Source organism: Dasypus novemcinctus, chromosome 16 (genome assembly GCF_030445035.2).
Source record: "Dasypus novemcinctus isolate mDasNov1 chromosome 16, mDasNov1.1.hap2, whole genome shotgun sequence".
Lineage (NCBI taxonomy): Eukaryota > Metazoa > Chordata > Mammalia > Cingulata > Dasypodidae > Dasypus > Dasypus novemcinctus.
The window spans coordinates 21,862,655-21,886,751 of record NC_080688.1 but is presented as its reverse complement, the minus strand read 5'-3'; the positions used below and the strand labels follow the sequence as shown (position 1 = coordinate 21,886,751).

Below are 24,097 nucleotides of genomic sequence, written 5' to 3'. Positions count from 1 at the left end.
AAGAACAAACAGGAGAAAGGACAACCAAAAGAATACAAAAACAGAAAAAATATTATAACATATGAAAACAAAGAATAAAATAGTGTAAGAAAATAATGCATTTACAGTAATATCATTGAAAGTGAATGGATTAAACTCCCCAGTCAAGAGATAGAGGAATGACAGAATTGGTAAAAAAAAAAAAAAAAAACATGAGCCATCCATATGCTGCTTATAAGAAACTCAGAAGGTCATTATACATTAATGAAAGGGACAATCATCAGGAAGAAATAAGAGTCATGTCTTTGCACCTAAATAGGGTGCCCCAAAATACATGAGGCAAATTCTGGCAAAAATGAAGGGAGAAATTGACATCTCCACAATAATGGTTGATGACTTCAACACATCACTCACAGCATTAGAGAGAATAACTAGGCCCAATGGTTAGGGCATCCGTCTACCACATGGGAGGTTCACGGTTCAAATCCTGGGCGGGCCTCCTTGACCTGTGTGGAGCTGGCCCACATACAGCGCTGATGCGCGCAAGGATTGCCCTGCCATGCAGGGGTGTCCCAATGTAGGGGAGCCCCACGCGCAAGCAGTGCACCCCGTAAGGAGAGCCGCCCAGCGCAAAAGAAAGTGCAGCCTGCCCAGGAATGGCGCTGCACACACGGAGAATTTACACAATAAGATGTCACAACAAAAAGAAACACAGATTCCCGTGCCGCTGACAACAACAGAAGTGGACAAAGAAGAACACACAGCAAATAGACACAGAGAAGAGATAACTGGGGTGGTAGGGGGAAGAGGAGATAAATAAATAAATAAATACATCTTTTTATTAAAAAAAGAGAGAACAACTAGACAGAAGATCAACAAAGAGAAAACTTGAGTAACATGATAACCAAGTTAGACCTAAGAGACAATACAGAACATTGCATCAAACTCACTGAGTTATACATTCTTCTTAAGTGCTCCTGGATCTTTCACCAAAGTAGACCAAATAAGATCTTTGCAAGTGTCAATAAATATACAATGGTTAAAATTATACAAAGCCACTTCTAAGATGCTAATGGAAAGAAACTGTAAATAAATAATAGAAAAAAAGGTAAATTCACATGTGTGGAGGCTTAACAACACCCTCCTAAGTAATCACTGGGTCAAAGAGGAAAACTTAAGTAAATCAGTAAATATATTGAGATGAATGAAAACAAGAACACAACTTATCAAAACTAATGGGATGCAACAAAGGCAGTCCTGAGAGGAAAATTTATAGCCCTGAACATCCTATATTATAAAAGGAGAGAGAGCTAAAATCAAAAGCTACTTGAAGAACTGGAAAAACTAGAAAAAGAACAAGTCACTCCCAAAAAAGAAGGAAAGAAAGAATTATGATTAGACAAGAAATAAATGAAATAATAACAACAACAAAAAAAACAATAGAGAAATCAACAACATCAAAAGCTGGTACTTTGAAAAGATCTATCAAACACCTAGGTAGAATAACAAAGAAAAAAAAAACAGAGAAGATGCAAATAAATAAAATCAGAAATGAAAGGGGTGAAATTATGAATGACCCCACAGAAATACTAGGGTCATAAGTAGATATTATGAGAAAATGTATGTCAAAAAACCAGACAACCTAGATGTAATGGATAAATTCCTAGAAATGAACAACAACGTACACTGATGTTACAAGAAATAAAAAAACTTTCCAAACCAATCACATTTAAAGAGATCAAATCAGTCATCAAAAATTCTCCAACTGGGAAGCAGACTTGGCCCAGTGGTTAGGGCATCGTCTACCACATGGGAGGTCCACGGTTCAAACCCCGGGGCTCCTTGACCCTTGTGGAGCTGGCCCATATGCAGTGTTGATGCACGCAAGGAGTGCCCTGCCACGCAGGAGTGTCCCCCACATAGGAGAGCCCCACGCGCAAGGAATGTGCCCCATAAGGAGAGCCGCTCAGCGAGAAAGAAAGTGCAGGCTGCCCATGAATGGCGCCGCACACACGGAGAGCTGATACAACAAGATGGCACAACAAAAAGAAACATAGACTCCCATGCTGCTGACAACAACAGAGGCAGATAAAGAAGAACATGCAGCAAGTAGACACAGAGAACAGACAACTGGGGTGGGAAAAGGGGAGAGAAATAAATAAATAAATCTTAAAAAAAAAAAAATTCTCCAACTGAGAAAATCCTGGAGTAGATGCCTTCACATGTGAATCCTAACAAATATTTTGAAAAAAACTGACACCATCCTCTTTAAACTCTTCCAAAATTTTAAAGAGGAGAGAAAATTATCCAACACATTTTATGAAACCAACATCACCCTAAGACTACAGACAGATAAGGACATTACAAGAAAAGAAAATTGTGGAACAATTTCTCTAATGAATATAGATGCAAAAATTCTGAACAAAAATATTTGCAAATAGAATTCAACAGCATATCAAAAGTCTTATAATCATGACAAAGAAGGATTTAGTCCTGGTATGTGAGGCTGGTTCAACGTTAGAAAAAAGTTTAATGTAATACATCACATTGAAAAATTGAAGGAATAAACCCACAAGATCATCTCCATCAATGCAGAAAAAGCATTCAGCAAAAATCCACCATCCTTTCTCAATAAATATTTTAAAACATAGAAATAAAAGGAAAATTCCTCAATATGATAAAAGGCATATATGAAAATCCCACAGCCAATATCTTAATGGGCAAAGGTTGAAAATTTCCCCTCTAAGTTCTGGAACAAGACAAGGATGCCCAATGCCACCACTGTTATTCAGCATTATGCTAGAAGTTCCAGTTAGAGCAATTAAACAACAAAAATAAGTAAAAGACAGTCAAATAGAAAAAAGAAGTAAAACTCTATTTGCAGATGACATGATCCTATGTTTAGAAAATTCCCAAATGTCTACAACAAAGCTACTTGAGCTAATGAACAAGTTAAGCAAAGTGGCAGATACAATCTCAACATGCAAAATTCAGTAATGTTCTTCTACACAACTAGTACTGAACAATCTGAGGAGGAAATCAGGGGGAAAAATTCCAATTTAAATAACATCAAAAAGACTCAGATACCTAGGAATTAATTCAACCACAGAGGCACGGTAGCTATGTGTAGAAAACTATGAAACAATGCTGAAAGAAATTTTAAAAGACCTAAACAAATGGAAAGACATTCCATGTTTATGGAGTAGAAGAATAAATATCCTGAATATGTCAATCCTACCCAAACTAATTTAAAGCAATACCAATCAAAATTTCAACAGCCTACTTTAAAGAATTAAAAAGGGCAATTTCCAGATTCATTTGGAAGGGAAAGGGCACCCAAAATGCCAAAAGCATACTAAAAAAAGAAGAGTGACATGGGAGGAATTTCTCTGCCTGAACTTGAAACATATTTCAAAGCTATGGTGGTCAAAACAGCATCGTACTTGCATAAAGACAGACACATCAATCAGTGGAACAGAATTCAGAGTCCAGAAATAAGCCCTCATTTCTATGGCAAAATGGATTTCCACAAACCTACCAAGTCCATGGTAACAGGACAAAAGAATTTCTTGAAAAAGAGGCAATGGGAGACCTGGGTATCTATAACCAAAAGAATGAAAGAGGACCTTTTTCTCACTCCTTATAAACGAATCAACTCAAAATCGAACAAAGACCTAAATATAAAAGCCAGGAAAATAAAACTAATAGAAGAAAATGAAGGGGAATATCTTGTTGTAGACCTTATAGTAGGTGGTGGTTTCTTGGACCTTACACCCAAAGCATACACAACAAAACAAAAGAGATAAATGGGACCTCCTCAAAATTAAACACTTCTGCACCTCACAGGACTTTGTCAAAAGGGTGAATAGGAAGCAAACTCAATGGGAGAAAATATTGGAAAATCACATGTCTGATAAGGGTTTCATAACCAGGATATAAAAAAGAGATGCTACAACTCAACAATAAAAAGATAAACAATCCAAATAAAACATGGCTAAAGACTTGAATAGACATTTGTCCAAAGAAGAAATACAAATGGCAAAAAAAACCATGAAAAAATATTCAACACTAAACACACAAGGGGTGGCAGAGCAGGGAAAAAATATCATCTAACAGGTCACTCACCTCAGCTGCTAGATACTTTCCTTTGGTTCTTGAAAACTAGCAATTTACACTTTTTCAAGGCATCATGGTCACTGTAAAACTCTAAGAAAATTTGAACATAAGGTACCTCAAAACATTTGTGATTTTCTTTTTACAAAACAAATCTAATTGCAAAAATAGTATTAACATTTACAGTCCAATTCTTAGGCCATTCTTCATGATCATCCAATATATTTTGTGGCCGGGTAGTATTACAACAGAAAATCCTTTTCTTAAGAGGATCCCCTCCAATTTTTGACATATTGTCTAAAACACAAATCAAGGGAGACCCAGGTAGCACATTCTAGAGTTTCCTATGGCTAGGCAACACCAAAAGAAGTCACAAACATAGAACATCAAGAACAGGAGCTCCTCAAAATCAATAGGTACCCAATTTCAAAGAAAAATTGTGAAATTAACAGGGGAGTCCCAAATCTAAGATCACAGATAATGGGACTCAAACACACCAGGTCTGTATTCATGACCTCAGATCAATTCAAACTTCAGCAGTCTTCTCAGCACGAATAGACTGACAAAACCTATACAGATGACCCCTCACCATGAGCAGATAGATCAAGTTAAAGCAAGCACAGATCAGAAGAAAAGAAAGAATTTGACACACATACCTAGCATAGGCGAACACTCAGCTTCAGAATCACCTTCATGGAATGGATAGCGCTCAAGTGGTTGAGTGCCTGCTTTCCAGGGACAAGGTCCTAGGTTCAAGCGCTGGTACCTCCTGAAACAAAGGAGAAAAAGAGTCATCTTAACCCAAAGCACCCAGTGTTCATCCATGGTAGAAATTTGGCCCAGAACCTCCAGCCTCGGCCCTCCAGAAAAATCACTGGGCAGCTGCTAGGCACAGAGCTGAGCATTCTGGGGAAGCCCCATGGCTGATGAGATCCAGATCAGAGCTGCTTGAGGAACAGGGCGTATCCCTAGAGCAGCAGGAGTCCTGCTGGCTCACCAAAATCTGTTACCATAAGCATGGTCCAACAGATGGGCAGGCATGATCTGGCACTACAGAAGAGAAACAAGCCTAGGTATGAAGGTGATTTATTATGAGTGCCCAAGCAAGGAACTGGGGTAATGTTCCCAAACGAATTCAAAGTGAGAAGGGAGGCTAAGGTTAAGGAGAAATAGAAGTTAAGGATTAAGTGGTGCGTGCCATGTGGAAAATGACTCTAGAATGTTTTAACAGGGTCTCATGAGAGGAATTTGAGCAAATTTTTTAATCCTGTATGCAAAACTCTTGATTGATGTCCCAGTGCACCACCTTTTGTTCCAGGGAAGTTATAAATACCCAGGCCTATAAGGTCTTCCTAACACCATTCTGTGGTTTTGCTGAGGTGCCATCTTATTTCCGTCATTCCTGGAAGTAGAACTGGAAAGGTCTGGTTATTGTCCTTCTAGTCAATAAGATCCAAGAGTAAACTAATAAGATTAGGTTGAGGGGGTGGATGTAGCTCAGTGGTTGAGCACCTCCTCCCCTTATATGAGGTCCTGGGTTCAATCCCTGCGACCTCCTAAAAAAATTAAGTTAATAGAAAGCCAGTTCAACTAGATCTGGTAAAGGTATTTGAATTTTTCAGGGTGCTAAAGAAAATAAACTTTTAATAAGTCCATTTTCCAGCTATCTAATGCACCCAGAGTGTGCCCATGGAAGAATATCTGCCTATAACCTGCAGCCCCAGTCACTCAGGGAAATCCCCAGGCAGTTGATAGGCATAGAAATCAGGGATCCAGGAAAGCCTCATGACATGAGAAATGGATTGGGCTCCTCTTGAAGGTTGAGTCCCAGGGCAGCAAGGCTCCTACTGCCTCACTCAAAACTGTAATTGTGAGTATGGTTCTTTCCAACAGAGGGTCTGCTTAGCCCAGTGCTACAAAGGAGAATTAGGTCTCTCAGTGAAAAGGTGATTTACTATGAGTGCATAAGCAAACACTGGAGGAATCTTCCCAAAACTAGCCCCACATGGGAATGTAAACAGGAGTTTCATATGCAGAGAAAGAAATACAAGGAAAAATAAATTGAAGGCTATATGGCAAAGGTTTGCCAGATCAGCAAAGATTGCAGGATTTCTTCAAGGGTCTTGTAATGAGGAACATGATACACTCCTTAATTTTGTTTTTCCTCCAGCACATCAGTTTTATCCTTGTGGTTAATTAATCCCAGTTAAGAGTTAGATCTTGATGTGTAGGCTCCTGAATTCAGGGCTTACATAGCTCTCCTTTCTGCTGACCACTCTGGCATGTCTGGCCTTTGGTCCTTAAGTGGGAAGTCACTGATTTAGTGAGTTACCTGTTGCCACCTGGCCTGATTTTACAATGAGATGTTGTCTTTCTCCAGTCAGTGGAACTGAGAAGTTCTGGCTAATGTCTTAAGTACAAGATGCTAACAAGCTACTGAGGGAAGATTAATGGACAGCCAGATGAGCTACTTCTAGGAAGGGGTATTAGAGATTTTATAGCTGCTTATGTGGGGAAAATTTCTTAATATACAATTCTCACACTATCAGGAACATAGTGACAATTATAGGTTCCAATAAAAGGGGTCAAAGAATCTTGTGTAGGGAAATTGTCATCCTATATTCCAAGGTAAGGCTCAACAATGGGGCCCTTGATATCATGGACTTGTGTGCCTTCCCTACAGTGTCTACCTTTCTCTACAGCCATCTCTTCTGCCATTTTGTTATTTAGTATATGTTAACATTAAATCCTTGTTTGACCCTCAATACTTCAATTAATGCCTATTTGTGTTTTTTATATTGTAACATTTTGTGTCCCTTCTCATTTTTGTCTGGATATACTTAACATATATTTTCCTTGTGCTTACAATGGGGTTAAAATTTAATATTCTAATACATATAACAATCATACTTGATGTTTTATTATTATAAACATTTTTATTAATAATTTTCTTTCCCAGAAACTCTTTCTGAGCCCAGGGTTTTCTCAGTCTTATCATTACCATGAGAATATGAAGTCTGAGGTGTAAGACATTTTATCAAGTTAGAAAAATTTCATGCAATTTAAAAAGAATTACATGGAAATATTTGCATAAAGAGTATAATATAGTATAATACAATATAATATAGTATCAAACATCTCCATATTAATGACTGATTACAGGAAGGAATAATTCTAACAGCAAAAATCTCAAGAGATGATTTGAGTAAAGAACAACTCTAATGAATAAAATCATCTTCAATACTAGAAAATATGAATTGTTATTAAAATAGCTAAAATACATGTCATAATTGAAACTATGTTGTTGTAGAATTTGAGAGAGGTTCAATTATTTGCGTATAGAAAGGCCAGTACTCAGGAATGATTTTGAGAAGGAAAAATGGTTTATTGATGGCCGGCCGGACTTGGGAGCTTTCTGTTTCAAACCCGAGCCCTGAACAAGATTTTTTCAATTCCTTTTATACAGAGAGGAAGGGTCAGATTGTTCTTTGTTTCAGTGCTCAATAGGCTTGAATTAGCATATATCTTCTACATCCCAGGTAAGCTTTTAGCATGGACTTCATACACTCTAGATAAGCTTTTAGCACATTTGGTTTGCATTGATAAACTGTTTCCTGGGACTGGAGTCGTTGCCATGGTTACCAAGGGCAGGGCTGCAGCCTCTCACCATCCCACACCCACAAGCCAGGACAGACAGCTTAGGTTAAGGTTATCTCCAAAGAGACAAAGAGACTCCCACCCATAGCCCACATCAATGTAACAAAATATTCTTCATAAATTAGATATGAGGGATGAAACTATGTAACAATATTCTTCTTAAGTTAGATATGAGGGATGAAAACGTATTTGATAATATGAAAAAGAGAAACTTTTGAAATAATCTAATGAGCACCAATAGAGCACAGGGCAAAAATAGACTTTTTATACTTGCCTACAAAATTATCTTCCTGTTGAAAAGTATAGTCATTTCCATTGTTTAAATTATGCAGTAAATGATTTTAACCTGAAAACAAGGAGTCTAAGTATTCACGAATTTATACAGTTTGGATTACATGCTCTCTTTTTTATCCCATTGTCAGCCTTCTCAGTTCAGGTTTCTCTGAAAGGGTTTGGATCAGTGAAGATTGATGGCTTGTGTTTAATCATCCTTGTAACTGACTGACTTACAAAATCCTCATATTGATGTGGGCTATGGGTGGGAGGCTCTTTGTCTCTTCGGAGATAACCTAAGCTGTCTGTCCTGACTGGAGGGTGTGGGGCAGTAAGAGGCTGCAGGCCTGCCCTTGGTGGCCATGGCAACGACTCCAGTCCCAGGAGGCCATTTAGCAATGCAAACTATATACATACCTGACAGTCCAGGGAAACTCTGATGGTGGTGATGCCGAAGCTTAAGGGAACTTGAACTTGGCCTCGAATGGGAAATAAATTCAAAATCATCTAATTCTGTATCCACATGTGCCTAGTCTCTAGAAATCCAGTTAAGTGATATGGGCTTTGAATGTTCAGAAAGGATGTAAAACTGAATGTGTATTCAAAGTTGCATCCAGACAGAATGTGGGCAAGATGCTAATTCATGCTCACCTGAAGTGGGCGATGTATAAATTCAAAACCTATCTGGAACTCAGGCAAAGACTTAACTAACAAAGAAAGTAGTTTTCTTTGATAAAAGCAACATTTGACTCCCCACCCTGTGTAAAAGGAACTTGAAAATCTTGTTAGAGGCTCGGGTTTGAAACAGAAAGCTCTGGAGTCCAGCTGGCTGTCAATAAATTATTTTTCCTTCTCAAAACCATTCCTGAGTCCTGGCCTTTCTAAAAGCAAATAATTGAACTTCTCTCAACTTCTACAACCATATACATCAAAATTAATCCCTAGAATTCCTTGATTAGTCATAGATATCTTCATAACTCTTCCATTATTTCCCTCATAGGGTTTCCTTCAATAATAAAGTGTAAAACTGGGGCTTTAATAAATAAAAAATACCCAAATCAGTGTCTACCATTCTGTCACTAAAGTTACTGATCCTCTTCTTATGCCAGTCTCTAACATCAAAGTTAAGACACAAAGACCTACGGTAGCGGACTTGGCCCAGTGGTTAGGGCACCCGTTTATCACATGGGAGGTCTGCGGTTCAAACCCCGGGCCTACTTGACCCATGTGGAGCTGGCCCACGCGCAGTGCTGATGTGCGCAAGGAGTGCCGTGCCACGCAGGAGTGTCCCCACATAGGGGAGCCCCACGCGCGAGGGGTGTGCCCTGTAAGGAGAGCTGCCCAGTGCAAAAGAAAGTGCAGCCTGCCCTGGAATGGTGCTGCACACACAGAGAGCTGATACAACAAGATGACGCAACAAAAAGAAACAGATTCCTGTGCGGCTGACAACAGAAGCGGACAAAGAAGATGCAGGAAATAGACACAGAGAACAGACAACCAGGGTGGGGATGGGGGAAGGGGAGAGAAATAAATACATAAATAAATCTTAAAAAAAAAAAAAAAGGAAGAATGCATTATTAGTGGTAAGACTTCACAGACGTTTTGGTAAACTTTTAGAGAGGCATGTGGACTGGAATATTAAAGGAAGGCTTCCCAATTGTTGATAGTCTAGTATCTGAAAGAACACCATGCTGAATATTGTTTCGACGATTTCCAGCAATAAGGGATTTCACTGGTAAGTCACTAAGGCAATCTTAGAGGTAGGAATTGCCTCATATATCCTAAGCAATGGAACTGAACAACATTATAAAATACTTAGACCTAAGAAACATATACAGGACACTCCACACAACAGAAGAATATACATTCTTCTCAAGGGCGCATGGGATATTCTCCAGGGTAAACCACATGTCTGGTCACAAAAGAGTCTACACAATTAAAAATAAATAAAATATCTTCCTTTATCACAATGGAATGAAAGTAAAAATCAATTCCAGAAGGAAATCTGGAAAACTCACAACTTTGTGGAAATTAAACACACATTTTAAGCAAACAGTGGGTCAAGAAAAAATAAATCACAAGGAAATTAGAAAATACTTCAGATGAATATAAACCATAACTCAATACACCAAAACTTGGAATAAATTGAAAGAAGTGCACAGAGAAAAATTTATCAGTGTAAACACTTAATTTACTAAAGATGGAAAACCTTAAACCAGTAACAAAAAACCTAACTCCACATTTTAAGGAACTATAAAAAGAGCAAACTAGAGTTAAAATCTGAGAAGGAAGTAAACCATTAGGATTAAAGTGGACATAAATGGAATAGAGAAGAGAGAAAGCAATAGAGAAAATCACTAATGAAACAAAAATATGGTTCTTTGAAAAGATATAATAAATACTCAAAACCATTAGTTCAGCTGAAAAAGATATAAATACAGAAAGCAAGAATAATTAAAGTCAGAAATGAAGTTGTGAACATTACTGACTTTAAAAAGTAAAAGACTGTAATATGATATTATGAACAACTGAATACCAAAAACTAGATAACTAAGATGAAAAGGTACCATTCCTAAAAACACACAAAATACAAAATTGACTAAAGAAGAAACAGAATATCTTAACAGAAAATAAGTAAAATACGTGAGCAGAAAGAAAATCCTCCACAAACAGAATTCAGGAAAAGAGAGCTGGCTTCTCAGTTGAAATCTATGCAACATTTCAAGAATATTTATTACCAATCATTCTCAAACTCTACCAAAACTAGAAGAGAAGGGAATACTTCCTAATTCTAATTCAACTATTATTGTTTTTCTTCATAACATACATTTTTATGTGCCAAGATTATATAGAAGAGTTTTCCCCCTTAATTTTCAGTTCATACATTATTTTTCCATGTTTGTCATAATTTTCTCATTTTATTTCCTTTTTAATGGGGTATGTTGGTTATCCTTTTCAAATTTTTGAGTTCTTCCTGCATCCTACAGTATCAGATATTTGTATGGTGGGTCCATGTATCTTTAAAGGCAGGTTTTCAGGAAGCAGTACTTTAATGATATACACTTCACTGAATAATTGTGGAAATTATTCAAGTTTCTCTTGACTATTTTATTGTCAAAACAAGAATATGAGATGATAGATAAGTTACACAGGCCTGAGATGGAGTCCCTCACGTTAAGCCCATGGCAGCAAACGAAAGTTTAACTAAGTTCCAGTCACTGTAAATGCTCTTATCCCAGAACCTAAATCCTGAGAACAACCAATCATAACTCAATAGATCTTTTTCCTTCAGTAGCTTAGTTCCTCTAAATCAGGGCTAAGTCAAGTAAGGAAAACTATCCTGTGTCAATCACTAAGATTATTTTCTTAAAGACTACCTTATTCTGCCTAGAGAAGCCTGCTCGCTCTCACTCTTCTGAGCTCCCTTCCATGCTATGGATTGTATGCTGTCCAATTCATGAATTGCTTAAAAAAGATGTGAGATCCAGAAAATTAATTTTTCAGATTTTTTCAGTTTTTCGGCACTTTAATCTATAAAGACAGGATCCAAGGTGACTGCTGATGGCCAGACACAAGAAGAAAAAAAGACAAAAGTGCTTGCTGAACATTTTGTGTTTTACTTGTTTTCTCCCCCTCCATCTCCAAGGTTCATGGATGAGTCCCTCTCACATCTGAGCAACATTATTTTTGTTTTAGAGTTCTCTGATCTCACTAGGTCTCAGTCCAAAGGTTAGTGGGCTACTCTTATTGATGAGAAAGTTCAAATTTTAAGCCTGATACCTAGCCTTTTCATTTCTTCTATTGTTGTAGAATTTGAGAGAAGTTCAACTATTTGAGTATAGAGAGGCCAGGACTCAGGAATGATTTTGAGAAGGAAAAATGGTTTATTGACGGCCGGTCGGACTCGGGAGCTTTCTGTTTGAATCCCGAGCCCTGAACAAGATTTTCAAATGTATTTTATACAGAGAGGAAAGGCCAAATGGTCCCTTTGTTTCAGTTCTCAATAGGCTTCAATTAGCATGTATATCTTCCACATCTTAGGTAAGTTTTTAGCATGGACTCCAGATATTCTAGATAAGCTTTTAGCATATTTGCTTTTTGCATTTCCCCTAAATACTTAAAAGTTTATAGCCCTTGCATTGTTAAACTGTTTCCTGGGACTGGAGCCTGTTGCCATAGTCCCTAAGGGCAGGACTGCAGCCTCTTACCATTCCACACCCACAAGTCAAACAGCTTAAGTTATCTCTGAAGAGACAAAGAGCCTTCCACCCATAGCCCACATCACTATTGCAGATGTCTTTGCCATTGTACAAGGTAAGAAATGAAACGATGAATATAGGATCCTCACCTTTATCCCAAATTTTGATTCCCAACACTCTGGAACTCTGTCATATTATATGTTTAAAAGTCATGGGGCTGGAAGCTGTCAATCTATCAAAATGGTAAAATCTCACCAAAGACTACCTAGAATTAACATATCCAGTTTGGGAAATGGCCAATTACACAAAATTACCTATCACTCTAGAAAAGGAACTTCCAAACTAACCAACTGAATTGATTGCCTATTTTAATTAGCACTCAGAATTCAACAATATTGCAAAACTACAAAATAGTTTCATTAAAGGACTCTGTGAAACACAAATGAGAAATTTTAAGTTCATGGGAATTCTGTTTTATCTCTATATTTTTATGCCTGACCTATAGATAAATTATATTTTTTTGACGCTATAAGCTCTCTATATGTTTCTGTATGTTTGATGTATGGCATTTTCCTACCTCTGAGTGGTGGTACCAAAATAAATTATGAAATTCCTTTAAAGAAAGGTGGATCAAAGATAAATAAATACTAATATAAATTAACAAACCTATATAAGCACTTATATAAATTAAGGAAAACAGACCATTAATATTTCTGGTAAAAATATTACTTATTATCATTACTAAGTACAATATAACCATACAATTTTATACTAGTTTGGTGTGTTCTTCCTAAATTTATGCAGTTTTCTAATGAAATAATAGAACATTATATCTACTAGATTCTAAAGATGATTAAAAAATATAAATTCTGTTTTGAAGGATTTAGGTTGAAGACAGTTTACAAGATTTTCTTGATTACTTAAGTATGTAAGATATGCAGGATTTTTTTTGTTAAGGGAATAGAAATAGTTGTATCCTAAAGAAAACTGACAGGTTGTTACAGAATAAGAAACAGGAATATATAGGACAATCCTGAACGATGAAAGAAGTCTTAGGTTTCCAGAAAAGGAATTTTTATCTGTCAAGGTCAAGATGTTTAAGACGTGATAGGTTAATAAGATTTTTAAGTGTTTTCTTATCAGACAATATCTTCATGCAAACTAGTATTTGGTTTTGTTTTTCTTGCAATGACAAAGTGTACTTTGATTATTGGTCTGCTCTTAATAAGAATTAATAAATTGTTTTCCTAAAATACCTGAGTAACCTTCTTAGAGGGAAGATTCTACATCTTACCAGAAAAAATCGCCTGTGCTTTCTATTGATCTTATTATCCTTGAATTCTTTCATTAGACTACAAGACCTCTCACTTTTGAAATAAAGTTTTTACCATCATGCTACCTCCTCTTTAATTATAAAATCTTTTGTTGTTGCTTTCATTGGGTAAAGAACTAAATATTGTTTCTGTTTCCCACGATCCTGTTTAACAAAATGTTAAAACCTGACAACCTTGGACTGCCTCCTTTCAAAAATTGAACCACAAATGATATCTTCTTGATGCCAAAATCTCATTGTGATTTTTCCAGAACTCCTTTCACCTTGTAAAAAGAGAGGTACTAAAACTAGTTTATTTTATATGCTGTGTTATTGATGTGGGCTATGGGTGGGAGGCTCTTTGTCTCTTTGGAGATAACCTTAACCTAAGCTGTCTGTCCTGACTTGTGGGTGTGGGATGGTGAGAGGCTGTAGCCCTGCCCTTGGGGACCATGGCAACAGCTCCAGTCCCAGGAAACAGTTTATCAATGCAAACCAAATGTGCTAAAAGCTTATCTAGAATGTATGAAGTCCATGCTAAAAGCTTACCTGGGATGTAGAAGATATATGCTAATTCAAGCCTATTGAGCACTGAAACAAAGAACAATCTGACCTTTCCTCTCTGTATAAAAGGAATTGAAAAATCTTGTTCAGGGCTCGGGTTTGAAACAGAAAGCTCCCAAGTCTGGCCGGCCATCAATAAACCACTTTTCCTTCTCAAAATCATTCCTGAGTCCTGGCCTTTCCATACGCAAATAATTGAACCTCTATCAAATTCTACATTATAAGTTACATGGGAAGTGTTACCAAATTAAAAAGGAATTTGTAACATTTTGTTGGTTAAATTGAAAGATAAAATGTTATTAGGGTAAACACTTCAGAAATAATAAAAAGTTCTTAGAGAGTTGTCAATAGCCTCACTGCCCATAAGTTGCCCAAGTAATAATACATCTGATATTGTACAACAATAGTATTATCGGTCATGAGTTCAGTAATAAGAATGCTTCATGCACTCTCACCTGATTGCTCAGTTTTGTAAAACAGCAGTCAGTTAACTATGGTCATTTTAAGCTTTCTGTCATGTACAAATAGATTTTATACCGATGCTTCATGAAAACACTTGCCATCAGCTACAGGCCAGAGTGCTTCATCTTCAACAAAAAAAACTGTCTCAGAGACCTGTGGAAAGAACTATGGCAAGTCTCTGAGGCACTAGCTTTGAATGCCATTCCTTAAACAACTTTGAGAGAACACAACTGTACTGAGTCAAGATCTCCAGAATTCTAATGAAGAAACTGACAGGTTCATGATACTGAAAATAGAATATCTAATGAAACAAGGACCAACTACCTAGGGCAAAATGAACTGATAAAGAATGATTATAGTTTTCTTTGGATTATTGCTAATATTTTCTTGTTCTATTTCCTAGATAAAAGGGATCCTTTACTGAATTTAGTGATCTATAATTCATAAAACATTCGATTTATTTCCTTGCCTGACCCCTCCAGAAATTGAAAACTCTTACTGAATATGCTTATATTTACAGTACTATACTTATTTACACGTGATCAATCAGGAGCTGTCCTCCTTGAGGAAATAATTGGAGTTGAATGTTAAATCAGAACACAGAGGAAATTCCAAATCTATTGTGTTTTAGAGACCTCACCTTGCTGCAGTTACCTGTGCTCACCCAAATTGTATTAAAGTGATAGAAGCTACCAATTTAAAGTCTCAGCCAACTTAACTCTGTGCAGTCCTAATTTTTTTACCCAGAAAACTGATTTCTTATGAGAGCCTGCTATTTCACCAAAATGCTGCAATGCTCTTAACCCCATTATTCTGCAACCTTTATCCAAAGAGAGGATACCTCATGACTGTAAACTGTTAACTTCAAAATTAATGACTCCATACATGCTCTTATGATCAACCTACATATAATTCAATTTCTAAATGTTTCTTATGCTAGAAATTTCAATGTTACATTCTAAAAAGGCTATATGGTTACCACATACTGATTGAATTAGGTAGCCTTCTACAATTTTCTTCAGCCAAAAAGGCTGAACTCTGTGCTCTTATACAAGCCTGCTTTCTAGCTGCAGGAAATTCTGCTAACATCTGTATTATAGGTATGCTTTTACTTCAATTCATGATTTCAGCATGTTATGGAACCAAAGAGGGTTCCTCACTTTTTCTGGTATGCTTGTTGAAAATTTTGGACAGGGAGTAGGTGTAGCTCAGTGGCTGAGTGCCTGCATTCCATATGTTAGGATCTGGGTTCGATCCCCAAGACCACCTATACAATTGTGGACAAGTTAATTATGTGCTTTCTGCCATGTTACTCCCATCTCTGGTTGTCATGATTAAGATAAAGGTCCACACAAAAAGGTGCATTTTTTAAAATGCTCTTGCATATTTTCATGTCATAATAACCACAATTAAAACAGTTGTAATTATAAACTTAAGTTAAATTTGTCTAAATACTCTTAAGAGTCAGCCCTCGACACAAGGGTTTGAAAAGAAAAAAGAAAAACAAATAAATAAATACACTGAAGAATCTGGCCTACCCTGACCCAGAATTTGAAATTTTGCCCTCATGTTTATTCACAGCATTCCCTTTGGAAACACTCTCTTCCCATATGAAATTGTTACTAGCAGACCTGTCCCTGTGAATAACATTGAGAACTTATCACTTACTGTCACAACATAATATGACCCAATTGTAAATCCTTAGTGCATAAAACATTATCTTCAAAAGGTAAAGGACACTTTTCCTTTACCACATGACAGGCACCCCATTAATCACAACCTGGCAGCAGGATAATGGGTCTACTGGAAATGACAGAGGTAAAGACAGCCCTAGAGCCTCATTAAAATGAACCCTGCCAAGTATTCTAAACTTCTGACACTGCAACTTAATTACAGGGATTGATCCATGGGTCTGTATCACTCAACTAAAAAAGATCCACACACTCCTGGACTTAACCATAACACTGGAGAGTTAAAAATCAAACTAGCCAAGATGTGAAGTAGACCATGTCACACAGTAGGATGTTTATTTCCAAGATGATGAATCAAGTCATCACATAAAGAAGTCCTCACATACAATTTAATTTAATAATACTTAAAATGAATAAAATCTTTATATTTCCCTGTCCTTACATATGCTCTGTCCTTGCACTGGCCTGGAAACACAATGCCATTGTCTGTTTCTCCCAGGACGTTTCAAAGAGAGGTAACCTCACACACTGTTGGATTTGGCACCATAGTTCCTGATCTATGCACATTGCAGCAGATCTCATTGTTCTGTTGATAACAAATTTCTTTCTTGTCCCAAATGCTTCAGTTTCTTTGGCTCAAACTGCACCATTTGTTTCATATCAAATATGAATAATAAAGTCAAGGTCCTCTTTACTCTGTTTTAAGCTTTCTTGGACCTGTAACATTGTAACCAAGAATTAGAATTAACAAGCAGTGTGTGTAGCTCAGTGGCTGAGTACCTGCTCACAAGTACAAGGTCCAGGTTCAATTTCTGGTATCTTCTAAATAAAACATAAGAAAAGTTTATGAATACTGAATTGTTATATTGATACTTTCTCTTATTTTTTCAGTGTATTATAGAAAAGTCAAAAGCTAATACCTGAGTTTAATGAAACTGCCTAGATCAACCTCACCCTTCTTTACAGTTATTTCAAACTAGGCTCAGCCTTGTGTGTACTTACTGTTCTGATGGTTGCTCTACTCTGATCTTACCTTTGTTTACGGTATTTCAATGTGAGGCCTACACTTGCGTATATGTACTATTGTGATGGTAACCACTCCAGCCTTCCCTGCTTGAATCCATAAAAACCCTAATCTCCTCAAAGTCAGGGAGGCAGATTTTTGGGTCTTTGGGCCCAGACCTCATTGCTACACTAGCAAACAAACTTTCTCTCTTGAAATCACAGTCTCTCAGGAATTGGTCTTTAAAGTTCATTGGGAGAAAAGTACCTGCTTTTGCTCAGTTTCAACCACAATGGAGTCATAACTAGTCTAAAGAATTAAACAGTTATCAGTTATCATAGAAGAACTTGGAAACTTTTCTATACTAGTCCATATGCCTCCATGAACTACAAGTTACCTTAAAAACACATGTCCACTTTCATGTTTAAGACACTGGATCTGCAAGATAGTCACAACAAAAATACATCTTGGTCAGCTCTTCATTTGTATTCTCAATACAACAAACACTAGGATGCAAGGACAAATGATAGTATGCCTAGCAATAAATCTGTACACATCACCTTATCTGAAGTTACATTATTCTCCATGCAATATTTTCATTGTGGAAATTATATAAAATAGTTTCCTGGCGAATAAATTGCCTTAATAGCTGGTATCGGTCGGGGCAATGTGCACTTCCTCCATTTGCAGCCCATTAGGAGCTTATAATCAGTCTAAACCTTCTCACTGGACTACTCCCATTACATTTTTTTCCTATCTCATGTATGAGCTCCTTTCCTCAGTACCTGAAACATAACAATCTGCTTCAACTTGCCAGTTTCCCTCCTCTCTTTCTTTAGCAGGAATCTTGATCTGATCTGTTTGGATTTGTGCAGAATATATTCCCCAGCTTCTATGGTGTGTTTAAATTCTCTTCTTCACTCAGTGCCCCATTTTCCTTACGTTTTTCATTTCTGGGACCCTGCAATCTTAACAGCAGTTAAGTTTAATCCTCCCCACTTTTCTTTTTTTTTTTTTTTCCTGTGAGGCTTTCTGCTCAAGTTTCTTCTCTGCTAGGTTATCCTGCCTCTGGAGTCTTATGGGGTCATTCCAGAAAGTTGAGTCCATCCACTAAAGTCCTTTCTGCATTTAGGGAGTCCCGCTGCCAGTAACTGGATTAAGCGAGTGCACCTCTCAGCCACTGCCATTCTGCAGCAGTTTTACTCCCCACCCCCATTCAGGAGCCCTTCTGTTTTCCTCATTCCTCAGCAGATATTTTTCCACCCTGGATCTCCGTGCAACTGGATCTCTGTGCCTGGAAATGCGTGTGGTACTAACTCACTCATGCGAGTTAGTCTAAAATGCATTTCTGTGGTGAGTGGGGCCGAGGCTGCCTGCTGCCTCAGGAGAACTCCCAAGCTCTGCACAAGACCTACTGAGAGGGAAGGGAAGAGGACTGGCAGGTCCTGGAGAGAAGTTTCCTACCTGCGATTTCTCTTTCTTCAGTTCAGCATTTGTGGAGTCCTTCTCCAGTCTCTACCGTCGTCCATAGTTCTGGAATCTCCCCTTACATTTTTCACAGTGGGAGCCAAGCCCGGGCTCCCCCCCACTTAATTGAAACAAAGCCTGTAACACGTGGCTGCCTGCCTCAGGTACTCAGAAGTTAACGATTAACCACTGGGTAACCACCCTCCCACGAAGGAAAAGAACATACAGATGGTATCATAAACTAAAATCTTCTCCTTCCTTCCTACCATAACACCAGTAGACCCCATCTGTGTGCTTCATGTGACCCTAGCTGAGACCCTTCATATTTCCCCTCATTTTTTCCTACCTCTTTTGCAAAGCGCGACCTCCGTTCTTCAGACCGCCTTCTCCCGACACTCTCTCCTGTTAGTAAGTCCAAATAAAGCTCATTTTTCTGATTCACTGCATGGTGCAGTTCTTCGGTCTCCTGGCAGACGGTATCCTTCAGCAGTTGGGTTGGAAAATTCACTGAATAAGAGGAGAGGTTTTTTCCCCCCCAGGGATTTCTTCTGTCGCTCTGTTGATGACGTCATCCATAGTCCTTTTTTTTTTTTACACTTTATCTCAACTGAAATTCAAAAAATAGAATAACAGACGAATGGCAGCTTAACAAATTATGGAACATTACTAGAAAATTTTCTGTGCAGGCATGTTTATCTTTTTTTATCCCAAAATCTAACTCAATACTTTCTCTACTGCTCTTCTAGAAAGATAAACAGATTGCTTAAAAGACATGGGAAATGTCTACTTGTTATTGAAGAAAATGAAGAAAAATAATTATTTTATATCTCATAAATCTAAACTCCATATAATTTTTTTTACCTTCAATACTGATTTAGTGCCATCTTTGCTGTTGCTACAAAAATATTGCAACATCACCCGTAACTAGAGTCCAGAAGTTACATTATTGATATTTTCCCCATATATCTCTGTTGTGGAATTTAAGAGAAGTTCAATTATTTGAGTATAGAGAGGCCAGGACTCAGGAATGATTTTGAGAAGGAAAAATGGTTTATTGACGGCCGGCCGGACTCGGGAGCTTTCAGTTTGAATCCCGAGCCCTGAACAAGATTTTCAAACGTTTTTTATACAGAGAGGAAAGGCCAAATGGTCCCTTTGTTTCAGTTCTCAATAGGCTTCAATTAGCATATATCTTCCACATCTTAGGTAAGCTTTTAGCATCGACTCCAGACATTCTAGATAAGCCTTTAGCATATTTGGTTTTTGCATTTCCCCTAAATACTTAAAAGTTTATAGCCCTTGCTTTGTTAAACATTTCCTGGGACTGGAGCCGCTGCTGGTCCCTAAGGGCAGGACTGCAGCCTCTTACCGTTCCACACCCACAAGTCAAACAACTTAGTTATCTCTGAAGAGACAAAGAGCCTTCCACCCATAGCCCACATCAACTTCTTCCATTTGATTCCTTGGCTTTTGATTTTCATAGCTTAATATTTTTTGTTCTTTAATGATTCCAGTCATCCTTATTTATAATACTCATTTCTATACTCTTCTCCAAGCCATTTGTCTTTGTCTTTTCCTTTCTGCTTGTACCTCACACTTTAGTATCTATTATAGATCCATTTAATTGGTGACATATTCTCTCAGATTTTGTCTGTGAAGACTTTAAACTCATCTTTATTTCTGAAGGATAGATTTTCTGGGTAAAGAATTCTTTGCTGGAAGTATTTTTTCTTTAAGTGTCTTAAATATATTGTACCACTCTCTTCTTGTCTCCATGGTTTCTGATAAGAAATAGGCACTGAAACTTATTGAGGCTCCTTTGTAAGTGTCACATTTCTTTCCTCATTATGCCCTCAGTAACCTCTTTTTATCTCTGACATTTGACATTGTGATTAGCAGATGTCTCAGAGTAAGTGATTTGAGATTTATTTCGTTTGGGGTTTTTCTTCTTGAATATTGATTTTGTTGTCATTCGTAAGGATTGCAATATTTCCAGGTATTATTTCCTCAGATATTCTTTCTGCCCCTTTCCTATTGTCTTCTCCTTTTTTGGAACACCTGTAATGCATATGATTGTTTGTTTCACTCTATCATTCAATCATCTTTCAATCATCTGAGACCCTGTTCCATTTGGTACATTCTTTTCTCTTTTTGTTCTCCTGTATTTTCCACTTCAGATATTCTGTCCTTGAAATCACTCATGTCTTTGACCAATTCAAATCTGCTGTTATGTTCCTCTAATGCATTTCTGAGGTCATCCATTCTGGCTCTCATTCCTATAAGCTCCGTTTCTTTCCTTTGCAGGCTTTCACATTGTTCCTTATGTGAACACAGTGTCACCTTACTATTTTTTTTATCTCATAAATCATATTTTCCTTCAACTTCTTGAATTGATTAAGGAGGTTTGTGTAAACTTCATTGAACCAAAAATGGAGCCAAATGACCCATAATAGTTGAATAAATTGGAGGGGCTGACTACAGTCTAATGTTCGAAGTCCATTCTCAGTCACAAATCTTTTAATTACCCAACAATCTGACACATTATTTGCAACACGCACACAAATCAGGCCATATAATTTAAAACCTATTTGCAAAAGATTCCTTCTCATCACCTAACTGGGTGAAACCTTGGGCCATTGGGAGCTTTTATATTCTGCACCATTAATTGGGGCTTTAATCATGCTAATCAGGTACTGGCTCTTCGTTCAAATTACAGCACACTTTCCCAGCTGTGCACCCATAAACCCCTTGATTTAAGAGATATTTGCAAGTCAAACCTTTGGCCTAATGTTGCTTTCATATTGTACAAACAGCTCAGTCTCATTTTAATGCAATTGAGGTAAAAACCATGACCCTCACAAATCCAAATTAGTCTCCTTTGGGAAGAATACCTCTGCCTATTTCTCAGAGGACATCATCCCAGCCCAGGAGCTCAGTGCTGCAGATGATATCACCTTGGAAAACAGTTGCTCAGCCCAAGGGTTCACTGCTGGAGATCATTAACCCCGGCTTCCTGTGAAATTCAATGATAAATGATGTTACTAACCATTTTTATTTGCTTGAGCCTCCATTTTTATCCAGGGAATTATAGAGAAGAAACAGACATTAAATGAAGCAGGTTGACATACAGATCCTTCGTGGTGCTTATAAAAACCCTGCCCCAGCCTGGGAGGAAGAACTCCAACAAAGCTTTCAGGCTGACACCATCAAAGCCTCCTGATCTTCAGCAGACAGCCATAACCTTCCACCAACCTCCTGCTTGCTGATTAATGAGCTGGTCCTCAAGGACACCAGAGCCTCTGTAATCCACGTAGTTCATGGAGCACATGTACTAACCATAATTCATGTCCTCTTTATTCATCCCCATTCCTCCACACCTTTCCTCTGCTTCAAGCCATCATATAAGCATCTTCCCCACCTCACCCCTTTGAGCAGAAACCTCTTTTCTGCTGCTCCTGAATTAAATATAACTCTAGCTCAATGAACATGCTCTGCACCCTCTTTTTACGTCTGTTTATTTTATTTTCAGCATAACAGTACTCAGTGTACAGAAGTGGAATCCAAAGGTCGCTTGCAGGATGACGCCTCAGATACCTAGGAGAAGAGCACATTACCTGCAGGGATTCTTTGTGTTCCATCCTCTTTGGGGTCATCTTAGGCTCACTTGGCTAGCCTCTCCCAGATTTTTGATCTCCCACCATGTTGCAACTGAGGTCAAAGTCTGTTTGTTGAGCTAAAGTCCGTTTTCTGTCATGGCTTTTATTTTCAACCATTAGATAAGAGAATTCTCTTCTGTTTCTGTCTCTTTACTGTTTCTCTACAGTTGCTGTGGGAAACAGTAAGTTCTATATTTTCAGTGCTTCTGTGTTTCTGTGATTTGTGTCTGTCTGTTTGTTTTATGTATATTTTCCTACCTCCACATAGTTTACTAAGTTAACAATAAAAATTTTTGAGAGCTTTATTCAAATTGGTTAAAGATACGTTAATACTCCTGGAGTCACAGAAATTGGAAAAGCTAAACTTCTAGTGGTCTTTAAAATCCTTCTTCTTCTCCCTCTGGGTTCTAAATTCTACATTAATAAGATCACCTAAATACTAATGAAGATTCAGTGGGCCTTGTGAAGAATTCAGTCTTACCATTCATACTTACGGGACTGGATTCCCAAATCATTGCCAATTAATTTACAGGGTTGCTGGTAAGAGTCATGCAAAAATTTAGATATATCTATTTGAAAAAAAAGTAAAGGTGCAATATAGCAGTATATTGCAATACACTGCAATCTCAAAATATTATAATAAAAATAGAGTATAATTTAAAATAGATATTTTAAATGCTTATTATTTATGTCCTAATAAATAAAAGTAATTCATTTAAGGGAAAAACACTCTCCAAATTTTGCAAAATTTAAATTTGTATACTTACAAATTTAAAGTGTTACAAAGTGTTACAAAAAATTTAACAAAACTGTAAAAAAAACCAAAAACTGCACTTTTGTCTGGGAGCTTGATTTCCAGAGGCTTGAATTTTCCAGAATTAGTTTCTCTTTTCTGTGTGCCTGACAGTTCAGTCCTCACTATATCTGTCTCATTTATCATTTTGCTATAAATTGCAAGCAGGAGGCAAGCCGCATTCTCTGGATTTACTTTGGAAATTTCTTCAACTATATGCCAAGGCTTACCATTTTCAAATTCTGCCATCCATAAAACACCAGGAGTTAGTCTTGCTAAGATCTTTGAAACTTTAAAACATAGATCACCTTTCCTCCAGTTTCCAATAATAGTTTCATCATTTACTTCTAAGGTTTCATAAAAAGTCTCTTTAGCATCCATATTGCTAACAACAGTCTCTTCAAAGTGATTTAGGCCTTTTCTATCAAGCATCTCACAATTCCTCCAAAAAGTACCCCTTACCCATTTATAAAGCTGTTCCAGCTTTATGATAATTGCAAAAGCACTTCCCCACTCCTCGGTACCAAATTCTGTATTAGTCAGTTAAAGAGGTGCTGCTACAAATACCAGAAATCTGATGGTTTTTATAAAGGGTATTTATTTTTGGTAGGAGCTTTCAGTTACCAGGTCATGAAGCATAAGTTACTTCGCTCACCAAACTCTATTTCTATGTGTCAGAGGAAGATGGCTGCTGACATCTATGAGGGTTCAGTCTTCCTGGGTTCCTCTGGGTTCAGCTCCTCTGTATCTCCACCACGTCAGCTATAGATGATCAGGTGAATGCATCTGTCACTATCCCTGAGGTTTTTATTGTGACTAAGGAGCCATCTCTATTTCTCGGTATTCTTCTGGCTCAGGTCCTCTCCTCCTGGGACTTGCTTAAGGCTTCAGCATCAAACTCCAACATCAAAACTCTGACATCAAAAAC

The 24,097-nt window shown here is 37.5% G+C and overlaps 1 protein-coding gene across 7 annotated transcripts in view; it reads right to left on the bottom strand.

Moving 5' to 3' along the window:
* LOC101426424 (zinc finger protein 596-like) overlaps positions 1-22,174 on the bottom strand; it is a 64,680-nt gene extending 42,506 nt beyond the window's left edge. Inside the window, exons 1-4 of one of the 7 annotated variants that reach the window (XM_071208413.1) lie at positions 21,767-22,174; positions 18,718-19,327; positions 4,749-4,861; positions 4,105-4,185 (exon numbers count right to left, since the gene is read on the bottom strand). The gene's annotated coding sequence lies outside the window, so the exon portion shown is untranslated. Of the gene's footprint in view, positions 1-4,104; positions 4,186-4,748; positions 4,862-17,650; positions 21,677-21,766 lie in introns of those variants that run through there. The other 6 variants (XM_058277312.2, XM_058277310.2, XM_058277309.2 and 3 more) reach the window with 6 other exon arrangements.
* Between the last annotated feature and the right edge of the window lie 1,923 nt (positions 22,175-24,097).